The following is a 26,813-nucleotide window of genomic DNA, read 5'->3' on the forward strand; positions in this document are numbered from 1 at the left end:
ACTAGTGACTTTAACAAGACTGATTTGATGATTAAATGTATGATTTTACAATACCAATGACGTAATTTTTCGCTTTCGCCAACTTATTTTATTATATTATTTAAGAAAAATTACTTTATCTTAAAATTATCACTTTCAGTAAATAAAACTACTAGTATAACAAAAAAAAAAATAATAAAACTACAATTTTTTATATAAAAAGGGTTACAACTATTGAAATAAATCAGTTTACTTTTTAAACTTTAGCTAGGTAAACTTTATTATTGTATGGCAAAATTAATTACAAATAAACTGTATGACAATAAAGATTAAAAGATAGATTGCAGTCTATAACATTTACAGCAAACTTTAGCATTTTCAAACGTGCCTAGAGGCAGATATTAGAATGTAGTGTTATACTTTAATAACACCATGTACAGATGTGAATCGTATTATTATCATTCAGAAATGCAAAATGCAATGTATCAGAGTATCTTAAATTTGTTCTATGTTGAAAGGTACAAAACGTTGTGTTTCGAAGCCACTCTAAGCGCATAATAGGCATAAAATTACTTATCCAGATAGTGCTGTTTGCCTCGGTTGTAGAACAAGTATCACTTAGTTTTAATTTAACAATATTTAAGTGAGTTATTTAGCATAGTGTTATGTATAGTTACAAAAAACAAAAAAGCGTTGTTGCAGACCACAAAAATGACCAAATTTCGAAAAAAAATTATATAGTGTCTAGTATTTCTGGGAAGATGTGATATAATAATAATATCATATATATATATATATATATATATATATATATAATATTTGGACCCAGATAAAATAAAATAAATGGTTACTTTGTGTTACATCACAAATCGACTGAGATCGTAACTCTTTTTACACTTGTAAAATTGAAAAACGGTAAGCGGATAAATGAATGACACTAAATTAAAACTTGTCAGTTCACAGTTATTTGATGTTAAAGATTATTACTTTAATTATGTAATTTTTTTTTTTTTTTTTTGTTTTCAGTCATTTGACTGGTTTGATGCAGCTCTCCAAGATTCCCTATCTAGTGCTAGTCGTTTCATTTCAGTATACCCTCTACATCCTACATCCCCAACAATTTGTTTTACATACTCCAAACGTGGCCTGCCTACACAATTTTTCCCTTCTACCTGTCCTTCCAATATTAAAGCGACTATTCCAGGATGCCTTAGTATGTGGCCTATAAGTCTGTTTCTTCTTTTAACTATATTTTTCCAAATGCTACTTTCTTCATCTATTTGCCGCAATACCTCTTCATTTGTCACTTTATCCACCCATCTTGATTTTTAACATTCTCCTATAGCACCACATTTCAAAAGCTTCTAATCTTTTCTTCTCAGATACTCCGATTGTCCAAGTTTCACTTCCATATAAAGCGACACTCCAAACATACACTTTCAAAAATCTTTTCCTGACATTTAAATTCATTTTTGATGTAAACAAATTATATTTCTTACTGAAGGCTCGTTTAGCTTGTGCTATTCGGCATTTTATATCGCTCCTGCTTCGTCCATCTTTAGTAATTTTACTTCCCAAATAACAAAATTCTTCTACCTCCATAATCTTTTCTCCTCCTATTTTCACATTCAGTGGTCCATCTTTGTTAATTCTACTACATTTCATTACTTTTGTTTTGTTCTTGTTTATTTTCATGCGATAGTTTTTGCGTAGGACTTCATCTATGCCGTTCATTGTTTCTTCTAAATCCTTTTTACTCTCGGCTAGAATTACTATATCATCAGCAAATCGTAGCATCTTTATCTTTTCACCTTGTACTGTTACTCCGAATCTAAATTGTTCTTTAACATCATTAACTGCTAGTTCCATGTAAAGATTAAAAAGTAAAGGCGATAGGGAACATCCTTGTCGGACTCCCTTTCTTATTAGGGCTTCTTTCTTATGTTCTTCAATTGTTATTGTTGCTGTTTGGTTCCTGTACATGTTAGCAATTGTTCTTCTATCTCTGTATTTGAAACCTAATTTTTTAAAATGCTGAACATTTTATTCCAGTCTACGTTATCGAAAGCCTTTTCTAGGTCTATAAACGCCAAGTATGTCGGTTTGTTTTTCTTTAATCTCCCTTCTACTATTAATCTGAGGCCTAAAATTGCTTCCCTTGTCCCTATACTTTTCCTGAAACCAAATTGGTCTTCTCCTAACACTTCTTCCACTCTCCTCTCAATTCTTCTGTATAAAATTCTAGTTAAGATTTTTGATGCATGACTAGTTAAACTAATTGTTCTGTATTCTTCACATTTATCTGCCCCTGCTTTCTTTGGTATCATAACTATAACACTTTTTTTGAAGTCTGATGGAAATTCCCCATTTTCATAAATATTACACACCAGTTTGTATAATCTATCAATCGCTTCCTCACCTGCACTGCGCAGTAATTCTACAGGTATTCCGTCTATTCCAGGAGCCTTTCTGCCATTTAAATCTTTTAATGCTCTCTTAAATTCAGATCTCAGTATTGTTTCTCCCATTTCATCCTCCTCAACTTCCTCTTCTTCCTCTATAACACCATTTTCTAATTCATTTCCTCCGTATAACTCTTCAATATATTCCACCCATCTATCGACTTTACCTTTCGTATTATATATTGGTGTACCATCTTTGTTTAACACATTATTACATTTTAATTTATGTACCCCAAAATTTTCCTTAACTTTCCTGTATGCTCCGTCTATTTTACCAATGTTCATTTCTCTTTCCACTTCTGAACACTTTTCTTTAATCCACTCTTCTTTCACCAGTTTGCACTTCCTGTTTATAGCATTTCTTAATTGCCGATAGTTCCTTTTACTTTCTTCATCACTAGCATTCTTATATTTTCTACGTTCATCCATCAGCTGCAATATATCGTCTGAAACCCAAGGTTTTCTACCAGTTCTCTTTATTCCGCCTAAGTTTGCTTCGGCTGATTTAAGAATTTCCTTTTTGACATTCTCCCATTCTTCTTCTACATTTTCTACCTTATCTTTTTTACTCAGACCTCTTGCGATGTCCTCCTCAAAAATCTTCTTTACCTCCTCTTCCTCAAGCTTCTCTAAATTCCACCGATTCATCTGACACCTTTTCTTCAGGTTTTTAAACCCCAATCTACATTTCATTATCACCAAATTATGGTCGCTATCAATGTCTGCTCCAGGGTAAGTTTTGCAGTCAACGAGTTGATTTCTAAATCTTTGCTTAACCATGATATAATCTATCTGATACCTTCCAGTATCGCCTGGCTTTTTCCAAGTGTATATTCTTCTATTATGATTTTTAAATTGGGTGTTGGCAATTACTAAATTATACTTCGTGCAAAACTCTATAAGTCGGTCCCCTCTTTCATTCCTTTTGCCCAGCCCGTATTCACCCACTATATTTCCTTCCTTGCCTTTTCCAATGCTTGCATTCCATTCTCCAACTATTATTAAATTTTCATCTCCTTTTACGTGTTTAATTGCTTCATCAATCTCTTCGTATACACACTCTACCTCATCATCATCATGGGCGCTTGTAGGCATATAAACGTTAACAATCGTTGTCGGTTTAGGTTTTGATTTTATCCTTATTACAATGATTCTATCGCTATGCGTTTTGAAATACTCCACTCTCCTCCCTATCTTCTTGTTCATCACGAAACCTACTCCTGCCTGCCCATTATTTGACGCTGAGTTAATTACTCTAAAATCACCTGACCAAAAGTCGCCTTCCTCTTCCCACCGAACCTCACTAATTCCTACTATATCCACATTCACCCTATCCATTTCCCTTTTTAAATTTTCTAGCCTACCATCCTTTTTTAAGCTTCTAACATTCCACGCTCCGACTCGTAGAATGTTATTTTTTAATTTTCTGGTGACCCCTTCCTTAGTAGTCCCCACCCGGAGATCCGAACGGGGGACTATTTTACCTCCGGAATATTTTACCAAGGAAGGCGCCTCCATTATTGTTATGTGAAAATGCAGAGCCACATTTTCTTGGAAAAAAAAAGCAGCTGTAGTTTTCCATTGCTTTCAGCTGCGCAGTACTCAGAGGACTGAGTGATGTTGATACGGCCGTTTAAGTCGTCCTGACTCACGCCCCTAACAACTACTGAAAGAGCTGCTGCCCTCTTTCAGGAATCATTCCTTAGTCTGGCTCTCAAACAGATACCTCTCCGATATGGTTGCACCTTCGGTCCAGCTACTCTGTATCCCTGAGCACTCAGGCCCCCTCACCAACGGCAAGGTCTCATGATTCATAGAGGAGGAATTATGTAATAACATTAATCATTTCCTTTTATACTGTATTGAATGCTAGCATTTGGAAATTAAAACTAGCATAAAATATTACTAGAATATTCGATTTAGGTTGTCACTGATAATTAATATTACTAATATTTCAACTAATCTTAGGAGTAAAAAAAAAAATAATAACATTATTTCTATGTAATTCACAAACCATAAATTCACGAGTTCACTTCTGTTATCTATATTTTTCTTATTTAGTGTTACATTAATAACAATTCTATAAAATAGAACATAACGTAAAGCAATACACTTTAGGAAAAATAAGACGTAGAAGAATATTTTCAAATTTGTTAGTTTGGTAAAAATATTTTGGCAAAAATGACCGATTTCTTAACATTTCACGTATACTAAGTTCCTAAGTATAGGAAGAAGAATTGTAATTACTGAATGAATAGAGATGTCTCTTATCATATAACTGAAGGAAGTTGTTCTACGTATGTTAACATATTTAAAAAAATAATTCTGATTGGCTCTCTGTAAACTGACCCGATTATACTTCCAACTTAAATTAAAGAAAATATTAGCTGTGTGCATTCACAGAATATAAATTATCCCTGAAAGATTTTTTAATATTATGCTTTATTAAATCGTATTTGTTTAAAGATATAATAAAATACAGAAAAAAGAGCGCGTTGCGAATACGTACAAAAAAGAGAATGCATTGGGAAGTATAAGCACCAATTATATAGGAAGAAATTCTTTCTGTATCTGTTGAAATAGGTTACTGTAAATATCGATTTCTTCGTAAATAAGAAACGTATATTTATATGTTAAGCGAACCACAAGGCATTTATATATTATAGAATATTATTGAATTTCCATTGAAGCATTTTCGGTGTCGTTTACGTCAAAAAAAAAAAATAATAATAATAGATAGTATTTTGTGATATTCACAATTCTATCTATTCTGAATCCTACTATTGGTCTAGCTGTTATTCTTTACCTGATATTTGTTCGCAAAACGTAAGATTTATTTCTCCTTCAAACCGTAAATAATTGGAAAATGAAATCAAGGAACATTTCTACCTGCACAACAATAAGTAAAAGTTAAACTTTCCCATCCGAAGTACAGTTTCCGGTGCCGCCATCAGAGCTCCTGTTTCATTTCCGAATCTGTCCCAAGAGACAGATGCATTGTGCTGAGCTGACTGCGCCATTGATTCCTCTAGCTAAGACCGTTCATCACTACTTTTCTCCTTATTCTGCCACTCACTTCATTTTGTCCTTCACTTCTGCTTACTTAAATTTATCTGTAATTTAATGTAATAAATAAATAAAAAATTAAACATAATACGCTTAACTGGTAATTAAAAAAAATAATTTCATTTTAAATAATAAAGGTATATTATTTATGTACTTCACCTTAAACATTTTTTTGCCCATGGATTTATTAAAATTTATTATCAATACTATTAATTGAAACCAGCTAATTTGATATATGATAAGTTTATATCAACAAATTTAAAAGTTTTCATTTGACAGCGTTTCAGTTAATGCACAAATATTTTCATTATTATCACATTCTGGTTTATGATTAAAAATTGCAAAACAACCGGATCAGATTTAAAAGTCACGATCAAAATGTTTTTAGACAATATTATCCAGTTATGTAGCGAGCAAATAGTTCATCAGCAATCAATTACATTTATTCCGTTTGTATTGATTCGTGTAGATTTTTTTGTTCTTGGGATAAATATTAAGGAGTAATTATTTGAATTATATAATTTCTTAAAGGTGATATACGAGTTTCAACAGACTTGATGATACGAGAAAATTAATATAATTTTTTTAATAATACAATTTTAAATTATTAATATTTAAAAATAGTGTATTTCAGGGTATCAAAAATTCTTTCGAATCATCATAAAATTTGTTTGTTTATTAATAGTCATAATTGTAAAATGTTTTTTAACCTATAAGGAATACCAGTAACACAAATAAAAAAAGCAGAGTTCTCAAAAATAACCAGTAATACGTTCTAGCCTTTTGGAATGAAAATGAGGAGTTAAGTTTTTTGTACTATCTTCTACATTGAGCGGAATGTAATGTTAATTATCAAAATTTCTAGGCACCAAAATGCAGTTGATATTCAGCCTCTTCTCTCGTTCAACTTCATCTCAATAGCTGGCTGTACAGTAGAGATATTTAATTTTAATCGATGTAACTATTGCTAGTTATTCTATTATTTCAGATGCTTTACATGAGCACCTATGTAAGAAAGAGTGAAATTCATAGTTAAAATTAACATCCATGAATCTTTTTACATTCAAAAATTTAATTCACAAATAATGCATTTCAGCAAATGTAATTTTTCTTTGTAAAATATGTAACGCATCCACAGTGCAACTTTACGGGGAAGTCTCTCATAACATTTGTAATCTTATTAAGCTCTTTATCATGTAAAACGTTTTTTTTTTCTCAAGTTCCAGAATTATGAGTGTAATACTAAAAAAATTACAAGAACCTACGTACGTTTATATATATATATTTTAAAAATGAAACGTTTATCACAACGAAAAACAAGATAAAAGAAGGTATAGTTACAAAAACATTTTCTCAACGAAGTATGAATTACAAGCTGTTTTCTAGTACGTTGCAAGTGCTTTTAGGAGGAAAGAAAGGCAGTGACCGATTCTTTGAATGCTTGTATTCTTTTCTATTTATTTTAGAACAGAATACCAAATTGTGAGAATCTGGAAAGGAGTTAGGGAAAAGGGGAATGAGCGAGATGGAGTGAAGTGGTTTGTGGGACAAGGGATGTTAAAACGGTTCTCTTGTACCACCACAGAATTTGGTCCGTCTCTACACTCAACTCTTTGTGGCAATTACTTACACGAGGTAATCTCTCACCAATCAATTACATTTTGTCATGATACCGATCCGGTTTTGCTTTTTAGCCAAGTTTCAAAGCATTGCAAAGGTGAAATAAATAAAATAAAACAAGAATGCTGTTAATTTCAGATACAAAAACGATTATCAAATAATAAATTAATAATAAACGTTTAAAATAAATGTGAATAATGGTTTATAAATTGTGTTAATTTTACGCAGTTACATTAAACTACTCTTAATTTTACTTACTAATGAATGTAAATGAAGTAGCATTTTTTTGAAAATACAAATGTTATTTTATTAAGCAATTTGAAAACAATATTATATTTATTTAAATGAAAATACTCAGTGTTTCTTTCAAAATTATTTAAAATTTAATCACAACTACTGAAAGTTCTTAAATTACTTAGTTAATATCGTTATGGAAAAAGGGAGGTGAAGCTATAAACGTTTATAAATATAAGATTAAAATAAAAAATTAAACCAAAACATCAATAAAATTATATTAAATTATTCTCTAGATTTAGATTATTTCTACAGATACCTACTAAGCAACAACTTACACAAGTATTATTGTCATATTTTTAAGTGAATCCTCTATTTTTTTCTCTAAAAGCGAGTGAACCTACACAAATATGTATTTCTATATAACTATCATACCTAATAAAGTAAATTTCATGTTGATAAAATCAGCTATAAAATTAAAGTGTATATTATACTAACCTACTTCCTCTGAGAGTATTGATTGAGAAAAAAATACTACTCTGTCAAAAAACTAAATTAAATTTGCCGTTTGATTATTATGTTTGAATAGAATTTAAAAATTTTCCTTTCTCTCATTTTATACAAAAAAATTGAGCCCTGAAATGTGTAATTGATTTAAGAAAGGTTTAAATCTAAGCTGGGATTTAATAAGAAATAGTAAATGAAATTCATTTTACCCCTGATTTATTTTTATTATGTCGTGTTAATAACTTCCTCTAGTAAACAAATATATTTTTTTTGTAATATAGAGATAAATAACAAATATGTCTGGTACATTAAAACCTTGTTTCGAGCATATCTTTTCTTTAAAATAACCGACAACAAATTATAAACATGGCAGAAATGTTTTGGTTATAAAACGTTCCATTTGAACAGTAAGCCATAGTACAACTTTATTATAGAAAAATATATAGAAATTACTTCTTTGACAACAAATGCATAATAATTTTTCTTTAGGGTTGAATATTCACAGAGATTTGAAAAGTTTGGTATGAAGTCTATTATCGTAGTGTCAATTTTAATTTTTAAACTATTATTATTAGTTATTAAAAGGATGTTTCCTTCTAAATAATAAATACATAAAATTCAATAATATATAAAAATAATGAATTAAAAAAGTATATTCCACTATATTAAAACTAAAAATACTATTTTTATTTTTCAAAATTATACTTTCAAACATTTTTCATATAAATCCGCATATATAAGCTTAAATAAAACATCTGTCACAAATATCAGTAGGTTGTCTTGGCTCATTTCCTCTTCAGATTTATAAATATAATAAAAGTACTACTGAGATCTCTTTTTGTTATTCAATCATCTAATCTCATGTATTAGAAAGTTTCTCTAAAATGGCTAAAGAATCATTAGGATACTGTTTTTTTTAAAGAATTCTGTTTGACGTTTCATTTATAACTCACCACACGCTTAGTATTTTTTTCAAATTTGTTTCACGGATCATACATCTCATTCGTGAAGCAAAACGTATTACACATCCATCGTTTGGGTATGAAACCACCCTAAAATAATATGATGCCTATTATTACATGACCCACTAAATAGATTAATTACTCAATTAAGGAACAGCATAAAAAAGTTAAAATATATTAGTTGTACTTATTGTCGCGGTACAAACTACGGAATGTTGCATGGCAAAGTTTTTACATGCAGTAAATTCTGTTATTCAATTAACATAATTGTGCATTATTTTCCAAGCTAACTGTCATCTGGAATATGAGAAATACAGTACAGAAGTTTATTTTGTAAGTAAAATAACGTTTAATTATATTTTGTAAATAGATTAGAGTGGACAACTGATTAGTGAGTACGCGGTAGATCGATGCATGCCAGTATGCTTTCATATACGAGAGGGATTTAGGGTGGCGTTTACAACATTCACTTTCTTTAATCGAGCCTTTGTTTAGCCAGATGTTAGGTTATTTATTGCATCGTTATTTAATCAAATCAATGAAATTGTCCCGTAATAACTTACGACAGTCGTCATCATTTATTATCTTTAAGTCATAATTATATGTGATGGTAATTTAAATCATAATTTGATATCTACAGCCATCTCCTACTTTAAACCTATTTTAATAATCGAAAATTTTAGTGAGATATTAAACATTATAGTTTTAAAATGTTTAAGAAATATATATATTATCATTACTGTAATCACCTTCGATTTCGGTTTAGTTAAAACTTCCTAATTTGAGTTTAGATATTTAACTTCAGGCAAAGTACAGAAAAATTAATTTTGTTGGTATTTTAACTATTTAAACAATAAATGTAATTTATCATAGAATTATTGTTTAAATAATTAATTTTTTCAAACTGTACTTTGTACATGCTAAAAAACGCAGTGTTTTAAACTGTTAGAAATATTTGACGAAATTGAACGAAGTTCTCTTCCCATGCAAACCTGATCGTTTCGGATGAGCGAAAATAAATATTCTCAGGGAAAATATGTTTATATTAAAATTAACCCAAAAATTTCAAATGGGAAACTTGAGATAGTATTACGATGAAAATAATTTGCGAATCATTCTATGAGTATATATAAATTTTAAAATGCTCTGTACGAGGAGAGTTACGGATAGCAATATTGTGTTTTGAATTTGATTTGGTCTAGATTATCCATCGTCAGGAGTTTTAAAAAACACTGCACAATAATAAAAAAATTATGTTTAGCATAACATTTTACCATAAAGAGTAATTATACATATTTTTTTAAAGTTAGTTCATTAATCAACTGAGAAAATGATTTCGTAGAATATTTATTTTAATTTAAGCAGATTTTGCTCATTATTGTTTGTCTGTGCACTAAAGAAACTTACGTAATTAACATCTTAAACATTTTAAATTAATAATAAAATTAATAATTTAACATCATAAATTAAAATTTACGTTAATTTTTTTAGTTAAAACATGAGATGCTTGCTTTTTCACTTACTGCTATTGTTATAGCCTACCTACTGCAGGAGATGTACGTTCCTTTATTAACTTCTAATATATGAATTAACTAAATCATATTCCACATTCCATACATTTTGCAGAGATTTTTGAAAAAAAGTAACAGTAGTAAAACCAATATTACTGAAGAATTCAGACAATGCTAATAAACAAACTTTAATATAGAACGAAACGGATGAAAAATCAGGAATTTCAAAACGCTTTATTTATACACACATTAAGTAATAGTATTTTATTGAAAGGAGTGAGTTTTCCTTCCAGCTATATTATTATTATTTTTTAATCAAACGTGACATCATGAAAAACCGAAAGAAATAAAAACAAAACAAATAATATTGTTCTATAAGCTGTACAGGAATAAAATTATATATAAAATTCTTATACCCATGAAATTTAAAAGAAATTTTAAAAATCAAAAACGTGGTTTTTATTTTAGTTTACATAATAATAAAATTCTGTAAAATATCATTTCAGTCTCATAAAATCCTGCTGCAATAAAACAACTGTTTAAAATATAAATTAAAATTTTCATCTTATTTCTAGATTTATTGCTTTCTTGAATATAAACTATATTCAGTCGTTTTTGTTTACAGTTATTTCACCGAGTAGTAAAACAACAAATATAAAAGTACATTAGTAGTGTATCATTTAGGTAGGCTTGTTGAAATGTTATTAAAACATAACTCAAACTCTACAGTTTTTCGATTTTAAAATATAATTCAGGTACACCATTTTACCACAATGAAATGACTTTTGGATTTATATATACATGTACTAAATGTAATATAAAAATCTGCATAATACTTATAGTTTTATTCATTATTACTTAATGAAGTGATTCTTTTGATGGTTTTTCAAAACCGCTGATTGGGTATCAAGAAGGAAAATTGGAATAAAACATTAAACACCGTTTTGAAAATGCGTATAATGTAAATTTCTAGTCTTTTTGAAGTTTCCAGTTTGTCTAATGTATCGAGTTTGCAAACTGTAAATAGTATCTCATTTTGTTATTGTTGGTTTGATGAGAGAGCTAACAGACCCCTTCTGCAAACACTTTTAAAAGACATATCAATATTCTTTTTTAATCGCAACACAAAAACGTTTTCTTCGCAGCATAAAGAGATTACATAGAAATACTTCATAATGCAGCGTAAGAAAAAAAGTCCAATAACTTTATGACGAAAATAAAGAAAAAATTAACTTCATTCCAAATTATATACATTTATCTGTTTGGATATTTACTCATTTTTTATATTTTTATAGGAGATACATTTAAAGTATAAAAATAATTATTCGTAAAATAATACTTCACAAAAAAGAATTAATAGCAACACAATTAAATGTCATTAACTGTGTACCAATCTCAGAGATCCTTTGTTCACAAAATTTCACAGCAAATGGCATATGCCTGCAACAGTTAATTAAAATACTCGTTATTCAGTGGGCGTTAAATTTTTATCTGTTTCAACCCGGTTATCGTAGTGTTTGTTTTATTGAAAAAATACATTTAGCATAATTCAAATAGGTTTACTAACATTTTTGTATAACCTTCTCTCCCAAATATTTCTTGAAATTTTTGCTTCTGGTTTTTTTTTAATCCTGAGCAACAGTTTTGTATGAATAAAATAAAACTTAATTACATTATGTTTTTTTTATAACAATATCAGAATACATGCTAGAAATTTTATATGTATTACAACTCTAAATAAATATCAAATAAGAAATTATTATAATTTTTTTCTTTCCAAAGTAATGTTAAAACCATAAGAACAGTATGATGAACGCCATAAATATAATGTTTTCATCTTTAATGGTTAAAGGGATAAATTTTAATATTTGTTTAAGTTCCAAAAAAAGCAAAAAAAAAAAAACAAAGAAATAAAAGCATTTAAATAATCACCAGATTCTTCAAAGTTTTATTGAATTCGATATTATCTCAAGGAATCTAATTATATAGAAAATCAAATTCTCATAAATTTTTAAAGATTATTAAATAACTGAAAATTCACCTTACAGCAAATTAAACGTGTTTCTCTAGATCTTTCAGTCCTTAGACCATCGTCAGGAGAATAAAATATTATTATAAAATAATGTCAAAAATTAAAATGAATAAGAAGTCTCAATATTTGGTCGTTTTCAGTATACTCAGTAAACTGAAAACTAACAAACAGTCATGACTGCTAAATAATTTTAATTTTTTGAGATAACTTTGTTCTCCGGACGATGGTCTAAGAACTGAAAGATCTAGTGAAACATATTTAATTTGCTGGTAAGGTAGATTTTCATTTATTAAATAATAATTAATATTTATAAAATCTAATTATTTATATACTTGCAACAATGTTTGTATTTGTTTCAATCCATTCTTTTTTAGTCACAATATTCAATTACTTTTATATGTCATATTCAGTGATTTAATTCAACGTTGCCTCTTCAAATCTTCTTCCTGATTATCAATTTTAGATTTATAATTTTCAGTAACGTTTTCATGATATTTGGTTATAAATTTTAATAGTAATACATTTTGAATTACAATAATATAAATTTTAAATATTTTTAACAACTCGAAATCCTTTAAAGAATTTTAATTTTGTAGTAAATATGTTGTAAGTGCATTGCAACTTTCAGATTCGTGATCAAATTTTTCATGCCAATTACACAAAATACGGTGAACCTTCCTTCTGCAGTTAAATGAAGACAAAGTATCGAACACGTTTCCTCCTGGTGTAGTCGGATATAAATTTATTTTATTTTTCAGTTGGTTTGGAGCATTATTAAAAAAGTCCAACAGAAAAATTACAGGTTATAAAATTTTCTTCAGAAACTATCTTTTTCATTTCGTCCAATTTTTTCTTGTCTTTCAAAGTGTTTTGTTCAGTTTTTAATTAAATTTTTAATCATTAATAATTAAACTTTTGTTACGTTGTCTTTTGTGTTGTTTTAAATTATAATTTACTGGCAATTAAGAGGTTTGTCCTACTATAAACATTACACCTTATAAATATTGGTTGTTCATCCTACATAATAATAATAATAATAATAATAATATTAACGACAACATTATATGTAATAATAATTAAATATAAATTCCAGTACAGTGTGAGTAGAAGAGTTAAATGACCGAAAAAAATGAATGCAAATTAGATTCGAAAAACTCTCTTTGTTCTAAATGAACTACTATTTTACCACAGTACTTTTATTACAAAGTGAATGGTTTTGAGAATGATATACGATCTCATAGTGAGTTGTTGCATATTACCAGTATTATATTTAGAAAAACGGCGTGCTGAATATATGAAACTCATTATTTTATTTTATTTCTTATCATGTATTTTATATTGAGCGTCCCTCAACTGTTAGAAATTTCTAAACGGAAAAAATATGTTAAAGAATTCTTAATTTGGTCTATATACTTAATCATTTTTTAATTTCATTAAACATTCATGATCCTTTTCATAATATCATTCTCTAAAATAAATCTATTTGAAAAAAAAGAAGTTTCTATTTGAAACTCTCAAATTGTGACATTCATGCAATGTGTTAGTAATAATTCATTTGGTCTGTTTAAAAGCATTTTTACAAAAAGACAGATTTTTATTTGATTTATTTTCAAATAAAACAATAATTTTATGGATTAGTTAAATCGATTAATATTGCAATTTAGTCTATTATTAAATGACATATTTCCGAAAAAAGAAAGATTAAAAAGTTGTAACCCGTGAAATATCCAGCTATTATCGCTGTGTTGATACTATTCTATTGTGTTTTTAGTAAGCGCGTCGTAAGAATATCACTTTTTTTTAAAGAAATTTAATAATTTTTTTATTTTGTTCAACCAAACCTGGGCAACCAAATTTTCAAAGCTTTTTCCTACAAAATTCGCAAACACCCATCTGAATGCTTTTTCGGCCAAATTAAAATAATGCTTTATATTCAACCTAGTCTTTTGTTAAGTTTTTTATGCTTGCATCTACTTTATTTCAGTCACCGGTTACTGTTCAATCGTATTATTTTGTGTCTTTGATGCGGACAAGCTATGTTCCAGTCGAGCCTTCTTTTGTGTTTTGTGTTTTAATATGTAGTCGATTGTGTACTTTCTGCAGTTCTGAGAGTTTACGAATTGAGCGCTTTGGCAACGATATCGTCATTTTTAACGGAGACTCATTTAATCTATTTATTCACCCAGAATAAATAGAAGTAAACATAATAAAGAGTAAATAGAATGCAATCTATTGTATTCAAGGAATACCTTGACGTGCAGCTTTGCTTCAAATGTTGTCATTTAGGCCACAGGGCCAAATTGTGTAAGTACGCGTCAGTCTGCGCGCATTGTTGTAACGAGGGCCACAAGCGTGACGACTTTCCGTAAAAGAAGTAGGCTCCGTCTTGTGTTAGCGGCAAAAGGTTGCACAAAAATCATAGGCACTCGGTTAATAGTAAGGAGTGCGGTTGTTACTTAAGAGCTGTTGAGATTTGTTTCTACTATCTTGATAGTTAGGTTCGGTCAACTAAATGCCCAGGGTGCCTATGTAGACCAAGTTGAGTTAAGTGAAGTAGCGAGTCGAAAAACGGAGCTTCAATTTAGTTCTTAGAATTTGTCTTCTGAGATTTGTGAGGCGGAGTTCCTCCAAGTAATTTGTATTCTGGCTAGGAATAAAGCCCCCGGGTATGATGGCATCACAGAGCACTTCCTTGTTCGCACGTTGCCAGTTATTTCATGGTCCCTTGACTAGATTTTTTAATAGAATGTTTTTCTGGATATTTCAAAGCGTGTTGGAAACGCGGTGAGTTGAAACTGCTCTTCAAAGGTTGCGGCAAGAATCCCACTGTAAGTTCCTCTTCCCGTCCTCTGACGCTCTTGGCTGTGGCGGGTAAAGTTTTGGATAAGGTCTTGTACCTCCGCATTAATAGTATGTTGACTTCTAACCATACGCTGAAGGATGACCAGTATGGTTTCCGCTCCGGCAACAGCACAGAGGATGCAATTCTTAAGGTGCTGGATCTGGCGTCCAGCGAGTGCAAATATGTACTCGGCGTCCTATTAGACATATTCGGGGCCGTCCATAACATGTAGTCGCTTGTTTAACATCAGCAGCGTGGGTTCACGTTAAATAGATTAGAACCCCTCCCCAAGCTATTTCAACGATTGAACTGTCGTCCTTGGCAACGGCGGCTTGGAAGTAAGAGAGACCCTATCCTAAGGTTTTCCACGGTTTTTGTTTTGGTCCACTCATGTGGGTCGTTGAGTTCGAATCTCTCATGTGGTTGCGGATGCCCACAGGCTGCCTGATTGTGGCTGATGCCGACAATGGATTGCTGCTGGTCGAGGGAAACTCGCATGCCGAAATAAAGCTCAGTGCGACACAGGAATGCAAGGTTCTCAGGTTGCGGCGTCTTAAGCATAGGATGGTTTTCAGTGCGGAGAAAACCAACATGTTCCTTAAAGGTCGTCTAGCCGCAACCCATCACTCGCGGGTCGTGATGGACGGCCTTTCGATTAGATATGTCCCCGTTCAGAAATGTCTGGGTATCATCCTTGATGAAAGGCTTCAATTCAAGGAGCACCTTCAGTTTGTCGCAAGGAAGACCATTGATGCCTACTTTGATGTTCATAGAGTCATCTATTCCGTTTGGGATTGAATCATCTTACCATGCGTTTTATTTACAAACGTGTCTGTGAGGCCATAATGTTGTACACTGCGCTCATCTGGGCTCATTATTTACAATTTCAATGTTATAGAGACGTTCTATTGCGAGCCCAGTGTCTTCTATTGCTAGCTGTTGTCGGTGGCTACAGAACTGCCTCGAGAGAGGCAGTCTCTGTGATCGCCGGCATTAAACCGATTGATTTTCTAGTTACAGAACGTAGAAAGTGGTATATTTCCAAGTAGTGAGGCCTTCTTACATATGAGCGTATGAGAGAAATCAAAGACCAAGATTTTGACTCTTGGAAAACTAGATGGAACGATACTTCCACTGGTCGATAAACGCCTAGTATTTTCCAAATATTATGAAGCTGCGAGCAATTAGGTGGGTCTCCCTCAATCGGTACACAACTCAATTTCTTTCAGGACATGGTGCCTTTTAGAATAGTTTGGCTACGTTTAGGTTGGTTTATTCGGGCTTTTGGTCGGATTCTAAAGTAGAACTTAACCGGTTTGTCTTCGCTTCCTAATAGATGGAAGATATTTGTCGTAAATAGAGTTTACGAAATACAAGAGCTAACTAAGGAATGCTTATGGGACCACGTTCCTTAGAAGGATAACCTTGCAGACGTCTTGTGACGTGGTCGTGTAACAGATGTATTAATCTCGTTACCACTTTAGTGGAATGGTCCGTCGTTTCTGGAAAAAGATGAGGACGCCTGGCCATCCAATCAGCCTATCGATTCTATAATTCCGCCAGATTTTCTCAAGGAAGAGAAGAAGTCTAGCAAAAGTAATGTGTTTTCAACTGCTCTTCAAATTACAGAAACTTTAGAACTTTCAAAACCATTTTCTTCGTTTTTACGAACATTAAACGTATTTTCATATTGTCGTCTTTTCACTTACCATTTACAAAATAAAAATAATCGTATATTGTCAGATTTTTCGCCGGAAGAAATCAATTCCACGTTGGAAATTCTTATTCGACAAACTCAAGAATTGTACTTTGCTAAAGTGTTAAGCGATTTAAGGAAAAATACGGCTGTATCGAAGAAAAGCAAATTAGTCTCTTTTAGACCATTTTAGATCAAAATGAAATTATTCGCATCGGAGGTCATTTAAATTTTTCAAATTTGACGTTAAATGCGAAACATCCTGTAATTTTAAGTCCTCATAGTCATCTTACTCGATTGATTATTTTCCATGACCATTTAAGATTGTCGTATGGAGGATTGCAATTAATTCATTCGTCACTTAGACAGAAATATTGGATTGTCGATTCTAAAATCATAGTTCGTTCGGTTATTAATATGTGTCAGATATGTTTTCGTTTTAAAGCTCAGCCTTAGAGTCAGTTACTTGGACAACTGCTAAAAGAAAGAGTCACAATTTCCAGACAATTCCAGTCAACTGGTGTTGTCTATGCCGGTCCAATTCTTATCCGTCGTGGTAGGCGACGTGCTTGATCCACTAATCCTGCGACTATAAAGCTTACATTGCATTGTTTGTAGTTTTCCAAACGAAGGCGGTACACCTTGAACTTGTAACTGATTTATCAACAGATAGTTTTATAGCTGCTCTACCAAGATTTGTAGGGCGCCGAGGATTGCCTTCTGATAATTTTTCGGATAATGGAAAAAACTTCTGCGGTACAAATCGTTATCTTCAAGAAATATATGACTTTCTTAAAACCGATCATGCTAATTCCAAAATTAAATCTTTCTGTACCTCAGCGTAAAGTGATCTTTCATTCCTCCGTACTCTCCTAGTTGGGGTGGTTTGTGGGAAGCTGCGTTGAAGATCATGAAATTTTACCTACGAAGAGTCAAGGGAAATTCTCTTTTAAATTACGAAGAGTTATCCACTTTTTTAATTCAGATAGAATGCTTAAATTCCAGACCATTATACTAACCATCATCTGATACATCTGATCCATCTCCACTTACTCCTGGACATTTTTTAATTTTTGCTCTGTTAACTTCTTTATCTGATCCTGATTTCTCACGCATTAATATAAATATACACTAGGCGGCAGCTTATACATAAAATATTGAATGACTTTTGGAAAACATGGTCAAACGACTATTTACATTCCTTGCGGCAGAGGAATAAATGTAAGATTTATAAAAATAACATTTGTGTTGGCAATGTAGTTATAGTAAAGGAAAGTAATTTCCCTCCAGTAATGTGGAAATTGGGAATATTTATGAAGGTATATCCAGGTGATGATGGACTAGTTAGATTAGCTGATGTAAAAACTAACAATAAATTGTAAAAAGAACTACTAATAGATTAATTATTCTTCTAAATTCAGATGTTTGTAATAAACCTGTGATACTGAATGCAATGAATGAAATTTCTTTAACTTCTGTTTTCATGCGTTTGTTTATTTTTTAATTATTTGTTTTTGTAATTTTTTGGCCGTTGGAAATATTGGAATTTGTCCTTAATGTAGCTTCAAAATCTTGTGTACTTTCAAGATTTTTTTATGTAATTACCTTTATATATTACTTTTTCATTTTGCATATTACTTTTGTACTTGTGATAATCTATGTTAGAATTATAATTTATGTAATTATAATTGGTGGGTGGTTTGTTCCGTTCCTAGTTTGAACCAGCTGGTCCTGCGTGATAGTTTCTGTTAGCATTGGCTTGCGAGTCAGTTTTATACATTCATTCGAGTGAAGAATCCCGTCTGGTGCGGTCATGCATTTCTTGGCCTAATGTGACTAATGTTATTTAGCATTGTACAAAATAAATTCAACTGTCCTACAAAAATATGATTTCATTTCATTTCGTTCAATCGACGATCACTACAGTCCATCCGAGCTCTAAAGACTTAACAGAGTAACAAAAAGCGGGTTTTATAACTCTATTTACGAAATGGAGAAGAAGCTCACGTGTTATCATGATTGAACTTAACTGCCCGCCAAAAAAGCAGATGAGATTTTTTAGATGTTTATTGATATAATTACCATAAGTGACGGTAATAGTTGAAAAACAAGTAGATAACTAACTGTTAAATGGTAAGTTCTAAAAAAAAACAGATTATTTAAAAAAAATAAACCTTGACGATGAAAATATACGTAGCCATAGTAATTTTTTCGAATATAATCTAGGATTGGATGAATGTATAAATTAAATGAGGTACTTTTTCGGTTTGCGCCCCACACCTTTTTTGCATATTTTCGCATAAAAATTACTTAATATATGTTTTATAATAATTGATGAATAAAACATTTGAGAAAACACATTAATATGCTGTTTTATAACAGTCACTTTAAACGTATTATTTGAGGTTAGCGAGTGTAGATTAATTTCAAGTGAACCAATAACGGATTCAAAAATGTAATAGAAAGATGTATACTGATCATTTATTAAAAAACACCCAAAAAGTTAAGTAATCCAAGAATGATGATAGAAATAGACGAGTCCTCATTTTTAAAAAGGAAGTAAAATAGATGCGGATTCTTCCAAATTAATGGGTATTTGGAGGTATTTGCAGAGAAATTTTAAATATAATCTAAAAAAACTTAACCTACGGTCGCTTCACTCGCAATTTACGAGAATTAAAGTGCCTCAGTGCGGCAATGAAAGCATCCGAAGTTAAGTTGGGTATAATTCTAAATGTATACTTTTAGTTGAAAAAAATAAATAGGCCAAATAAAAGTTTTTGATATGGCCTTTGATCTCAGCCCGCCATGACGAATATTTTAGGACCACAATAATGGACTGTGCAACACGAAACGGTTTGTACATTGTAACAGATGGTAACTAACGAAGTTGATTTAACCTTTTAGTACTACACGGAAATAACTTTATACATTTTTGAATAATGGATCGTAAAATGATTTTCCCAGTGATAATCCGTAATCTTCCATGTAATAAATTGTGAACTTTTAATTTTAATTGTGAAACTTACTATTTTTGAAATTTTTCTTGGACTGATTGTCATTGATTTGACAACATTTTAAAGGGCATATAGTAATTTTTTCTGTGTAAAATAATCCTAAGGGTTTTATTAAAATTCCAAGAACAGTTATTTAAAGTCAACCTTTACTACTTACATTCTGCCTCTTCTGTGATCTATATACCATTTATTTAATATTACTTTTTTGTAATTGAAAAAAAAATAAAAAATAAAAAGTACTTTGAATCTACATAAAAAATAAGCATTATTGCTAAGTAATAATAGTGCTAAAAATTAAAGAGTGTGCAAAGCTATGTTGTTGGTTGATTATAATTTGGAAAAAAAACATTTTCTGGATTTTTTAAGTCAAACTACAGCAAAAACCAATTAGGCTAAAAATTTAAACAATTTTTATTTCTAATGGAAATTTACTATTCTTTCAATAGAAAATTAAATTTCTTTTTAAAACTCTATAGGTCAAATTATTTTTGAAATATGTATACACAGTGGTAAATATTTCAACCTAATCATCTTACGAACAGAACAAAATAAATTAATATATACCATTAAGTATTTACTATGCGATTTCTTATCTTTTCCCTATTATAAAGACTAGTTTTTACCATGCTAAGTGTACTACTTAGTCTACATTAATGGCTAGTGAGAATTATTTTGTAGATAACAGATTTAAACATCTATTTTAATGTTTACTTCTGATAATATTTTTAAAAGAATATAAAGTAAACATACACAGAGTACAGTAAGTTTATACAGAGTGTTTCATTTTAATCGCCCCAGGCTATTTTCTTGTAAAATACGAACAATTCAAAAAAATTACAAAACAAAAATTATCCAGATGGGAGAGAAACACAGTATTACGACATTATATTTGACTTTGAACATGACCTTGACTTTATTTCAAGCCTAACACGATCTTTCCAAGTGGAATGTTCTATTTTGACCACACCAATGAAAAGAGCAGAAAATTTTCATTGAAATATGTGTTCACACATATAACCTTGGAAATATTTTGAAAGTCGTACATCTAACCCTCAGAGCTAGTGTTATACGGATGATAGTGTTACAGGATTTTGAAGGTCATACAATATTCATAGAATATTTTATATTTTAGGCCATTTATCTCGCAAACTATCGAAAGAGCGTATAAATGGCTTTACATTACCGTATAACACTATCTTTAATGGTTAGCCTATGACCTTCAAAAAAGGTCCAAGGTCATATGTGTGACCAATATTCAATGTAAAATTTTCTACTATTTTTTTGGTAGGGTCAAAAGTAGATCATTCCATTAAAAACAATCGTGTTATCCTTGGAATAAGGTCAAGTTCAAGTTTAAATCCAATGCCACCGTAAGCTGTCTCGCTCTAATCTGAGTAACTTTTGTTTAGGTAATTTTTTATATTTTGTTAATAAAAGTCAAAGGTCATATTGTGACCACTTATTTCAAAATAAAATTTCTGCTCTTTTCATTTGTATGGTAGAAATAGGTCATTCCATTAAAAAAAATCGTGTTAACATTTAAATAACGGTCAAGTTCAAGGTTAAATTCAAGGTCACCATGAGGTGTCCGACTCGAATCTGAATAACATTTCTTTAAGCCATTTTTTTATTGTGCGTAGTTTATGAGAAAATCGCCTTGGACCATTAAAATGAAGCACTCTATATAGTGTATTAAATTAAAAATTCATTCTTAGTTGTATAATTAAAGAGAGTTTTCTTTTCCAACAATTAATGTTTGAAATTAAAATTTCAAGCACTACAGCTTCTCAAATTAGGATGAGATGATACTTGTGAAAATATTGATGAAATCTGTTTTTAATTTGATGTTAAATATTCCAGCAAAAACATATTTCTACCGATTTGATGTAGTAGAAGATTGTATGGATTTATAGAAACCGTACAGCTGCAATTTTATGACAAACCAATACGTTGCTCAATTCTGATTGATTTCTTATATTGTATAAATAAGTAATTGTAAAATATACCATTGAAATAGACTAAATAAATAAACTAAAGTATTTCTACTATAATGTAAGCACTGACGGTTTATGTAGATCATAGAAATAAATATTTCGCAATCAGTAACCGTTTTTATTAATAAAAACACACAGTTAGTATTTAATAATGTTTGTCATTTAAAATCCTAGATTTTATCAGAAAAATCCACACATGTTATTGTATCCTTGAAAAACACAATCAACTTATCACAAATCTACGATGGTATTTTTGTAGTAGACATCATTTTACGTTATCATGATGAATAATATTTCTCACTGGTAAATTAAGAAATCTCATTATGAAGGTTAAAATTTCAAATTATATTTCAATTTTTTTTATAAATATAAGTGTAATTTTAGATTTTTATCAGATTTTTAATTTCTGTTTTAAAATTGTTAATTAAGAAAGGATTACGATATTGCAACTTTGTTTTTTTTTAATGGCCTAATATTTTCCCAAAGAAATGATTCCGACTATTTTAAGTAAGATGTGGATAGGTATAAAAGTAGAAAATAAAATGTGTTTGTCAACCTTCTGTCAGGATATAGTCATGCTGTAATTAGCTTGGAATTGCTTTGAAATTATATTGTCTAAATGCTGTGTAAAATTGTTTACAAAATAATGCGATCTAAAAACGTAGGTTTTATTAATTTTATACTTTACCCCAAGGTTTACAACTAAATTTGTATATACCCGAACTTATACCTACACTAAACTAATTTTTTTGTTCAGATAAGTTAATTAGAATGAATTACATAACCTAAAATTGGAAAAATAATCTCACAATAAGAGAAATTTTTGTTTAGAATTTTTTCCTTATTTTAGCAATATTTGCAAAATTATTCCACCTTCAAGGCGAAAATTCGTAATTGGTACGTGATGTGAGACTTGATCTGCAGAAGCTGGTTGGAGACAGGTTGACAGTATCCGAGGTTGAGAGCAAATAGAGAAGAGGCAGGTCAACAGAGTTCTGCTCAGCATTCAGAATATAGCACTTGCCGCCTCACAGATGTATAAAGTACGTCCTTTGCAAATATGTATCCAACAAATTGCATTTGATATCTAGTTAAAGATATGTAAACATTCAATAACCTGCACTTCAATGTAACAACTTTCTTTGCGATTGTAGCTATAATTTATTTGAATTGTTAATAAGTTGCGTGCTGAAAATGGCATCATCATGAGGAGTTTTATTAATGAGCTTATGTAAGTAAATAAAATATTTCTAGAAATTATTATAATTTAAAATTTCGAAAAGAAAAATTTTATCCTTTCATGTGAGGGGTGCAAAATAAATTAATATTCATGTTAGATGGTACAAATTTCCAGACTAATAACATTTCATTCAAACATTTCGTATCTTATATTACCTGTTGTATTATTATTTTTGTCACCAAATTGTTAATAATATTATTTACATAATTTATTTCAGGGAAATTTTAATTTGCAATTAGTGTGTTTTATAGTGTAAATAAATCATATAGCGTATATTAGTGTAGTTGTAACTTTTCTTATTGCCGGTAAAATTATGGAATTCAACAAGATTACTTAAATACATTCATAAGTCAACCTACAACTTAAATCATTCTATCATAAGAGTAATTACGTATTTAATTACCATAGGTCTGATAATTAAAATAATTTCACTTCTAACGGATGGTATTTTACTTTCCATTCTTTTAAAATTATTTCTATTTTGTGTGTTTTTGTGAGATTTATTAGTAAATTTTAATTACAAGTTATGAATATTTTACTTCTTTTTTTTTAATTTTTATTACATCTTGCAATAACGGAATTTTTCTATATTATGAAACTTATAACGCTTAACTTTGGTTCTTTTATTTCTTAGAATAATACGAAAAACTCTGCGGGTGAATTTTTGTTCAAACAGGATTGAATAGCCGGTGAAAAACAGAGGGAGAGACAAATAATCCTGGGTAAAATAATACTGGTAATAGGTGGAGTTTATATTATTAAATTTAGTCATAGCTAAATATAGTGTACCTAATTTACGTTTAATATTTTACATAATAAGTGATGGAAATTGACTTCATTCAGAAGAATAATAATAATTTGGTGATAAAATGGAAATTGTTTTAGCTCTGAAATTTCTTTTAGAAATGATGTAACATTTGTCGTTTTTCTCTTTCCTTATTTTCAGTTTTTTTCTTTCTCTTACCAACGACCTAGCACCATTACAATATTGTAGAAGTGTATAGATGCCGGGCTAGAAAGACTGATGGGAAGGTGATTTCATCTCAAGAACACAGATGGCGCAGTAGCTGAGCATAAACGGTGGTGGCAGGCCCTGAGTTACATAGAAGGAAAAGAAGGGGTGAAAATATTGCCAACGAAACGTAAATATATCCAGAGTAATATATTATGTGAAGAAAATGTTGCGAACAGTTTGCAAACTAACACGTTCATACACCTTTATTATGTAAGAAATTCAAACTTTTTTCGTAATTCTCATAAAAAAAATACCTGGACCAATTTATTTTTAAATTATTCTGTTTTTCTAACAATTTAATTTTTTTTTAAATTATTAAAGCGCATGCATGTAAGGGTTACAACAGAAAATTTTATATTTTGTTCAATGCATTTAGTATCTCTCAGTACATTTACATTATAACGATCGTCAAATAGCCTTCATGTAAAACAGGAGAAAAACAATTGCTGAGAAATTATGTTAAACAAAGCCAAAACAATTTTTTTTTTTGTTTTTTTTTTTTAATTTTAAAACGGATGGAAAGCCATGACCTTTTTGTAGATTATTTTAAACAAAGAAATATCAATTTTGCAAGTATGTTTGCTCTACTGTATCTAAGTGCAGTAACTTCTGTAATTATCGAGAAAAATAATTAATTTTTTTTCCTAAAATATTCCATTTAATATTTAAATGTTTTTTTTTTTTGGAATAATTTCAACCATCATCTAATTTATATTAAATACAGTTTGTTATGTTCGATATACTCGTATTTCTCAGTGATGTTGATTATATTTATGTTATATTTTGTCCGATATACTTTTCCAGAAATTTAGTAATACAGGTAATTCCAAAACATGGTGAAAACAGATTAAAATAAATTTTATTTAATAATTATAATATTTTCTAATGTTATGACTCAGGTTAAAAATTACTTTCTTCAACAGTTCAAAAATGCAACATACGATTACGCATAATTATTATTATTTGCATTTTGTTTCTTGTTGGCATTTTTGATTATATAGAGCTTCAGTCGGTCAGAAAAACAATATTTTATTTTATTCATTATTGGTTTTGCGAAAAAAAGTATTATTACCTTCAATGATGATAATTATAACATAAATAAATCATAAATTATTACCGATAGAACAAAAAAATAAAATAATTATTCTTTTAAAACATTTTTAACGTTCAAGATGTAAAAACTGCTTTTTAAAAAATCATAATCCTATTAAAAAAAACTATTTTTGTGCGCAAAAAAGTGAAAATAGTAACAGTTATTTTGCGTTTAAACTTAAAAGATTTAAATCGATAAAACTTTTATAAGTTTTGAATTACTAGACGTAATTTTCTAACAATTTTCTTAATCCTGGTTTATAATATTTTATGGACTTGTAACCAGTTCATTTTAAGGAATAATTTAATTTTTTCTAATGACTAAATAAAAAATTACTATTCGTTTTGTGTGGTTGGGAAAATTTGTTAGAATATGTAATGTTTTACGTTATCTGAAGTTTACTGTGGTGAATTTTCGGATTAACTCAATTTGATTCTGTTAGGACAGAAGAGCAAATTTAATTGTCATAAAAACTGTTCAAAAAAAGATGAACTAGGTTTTTTAACCATGAAGGATAAACTTATTTTAGTAATTAGTCTTACATGAAATTATAATGGTCCTACATAAATTAGTTTTGCACTTTTAAACCTTTTCCTAACATTGCTGACCAAAATTAATCTCCAGTTAATATTCCTAATGCTGACACAATATTAGTTTAGTTTTTCTGTCAACTAGCAATGTTAATATGGACAATCTTTTCATCACCATTTCAGCTGACACGTCAGTTACATTTCCACAATATAAAATGAGTTGTAGAATTAAATGGTATGAAAATCAGTGGGACATTAATACCAGGTTTATGTTTTTTTTCATTTTGTATTTTTTCTATATTTAAAAGCTACATTACCATCAAAACGGAATGAAAATTTCATCCAAAAAAATAGGCACATGCACAAAACTATCATTTTTTGTTATTATAAAAAATACCAACTGGATAAATTAGAAATTTCCGCAGCGGTGTTGTTCCTTTTACTTTCAGTTTGAAAAAACAAATTCAAAATGTTTAAAGATTCGATGGCTAATTTTAATTTATAATCAATGGGAACTGAATTTACAACACGAAGACAAAAATAATATTAATATTTTCAAGAGATGAGCAGTATCAACAATTCGGAATGAACGTAAGTATATTTATTTTAAAACTACAAACCGTTTTCAACCAGGAGTGTAGCACACTTCATGAACGGGGTATTCATGGTAATCTCCTCCTATTTATCAGTAGTTTTTTTCAATAATCGGTCCTTTCGAGTTCAAGCTGGAAATACGGTATATGAAAGTTTCACAATGGAAAACGGAGTACTTCAGTGATATGTCTTAAGTGTTAGTTTGTTTTCTGAAGTCATAAATAATATAACAAACTGCGTGCGAAAGCAGGCTGTGTTCTTTATTTGTGATGATTTTGCTGTTTACATAACATGTACAACGTTAGCTAAAGGTAGCAGACTGCTTCAAAACACAATAACCCGATTAAAATTGTTGTGTAAGTCTACTGGATGTACGTTTCCCGGGGAAAAAACTACGTTCATTTGCTTTTGATAGTTGA

The sequence above is a fragment of the Lycorma delicatula genome, chromosome 1 (assembly GCF_047948215.1).
Source record: "Lycorma delicatula isolate Av1 chromosome 1, ASM4794821v1, whole genome shotgun sequence".
Classification (NCBI taxonomy): Eukaryota; Metazoa; Arthropoda; class Insecta; order Hemiptera; family Fulgoridae; genus Lycorma; species Lycorma delicatula.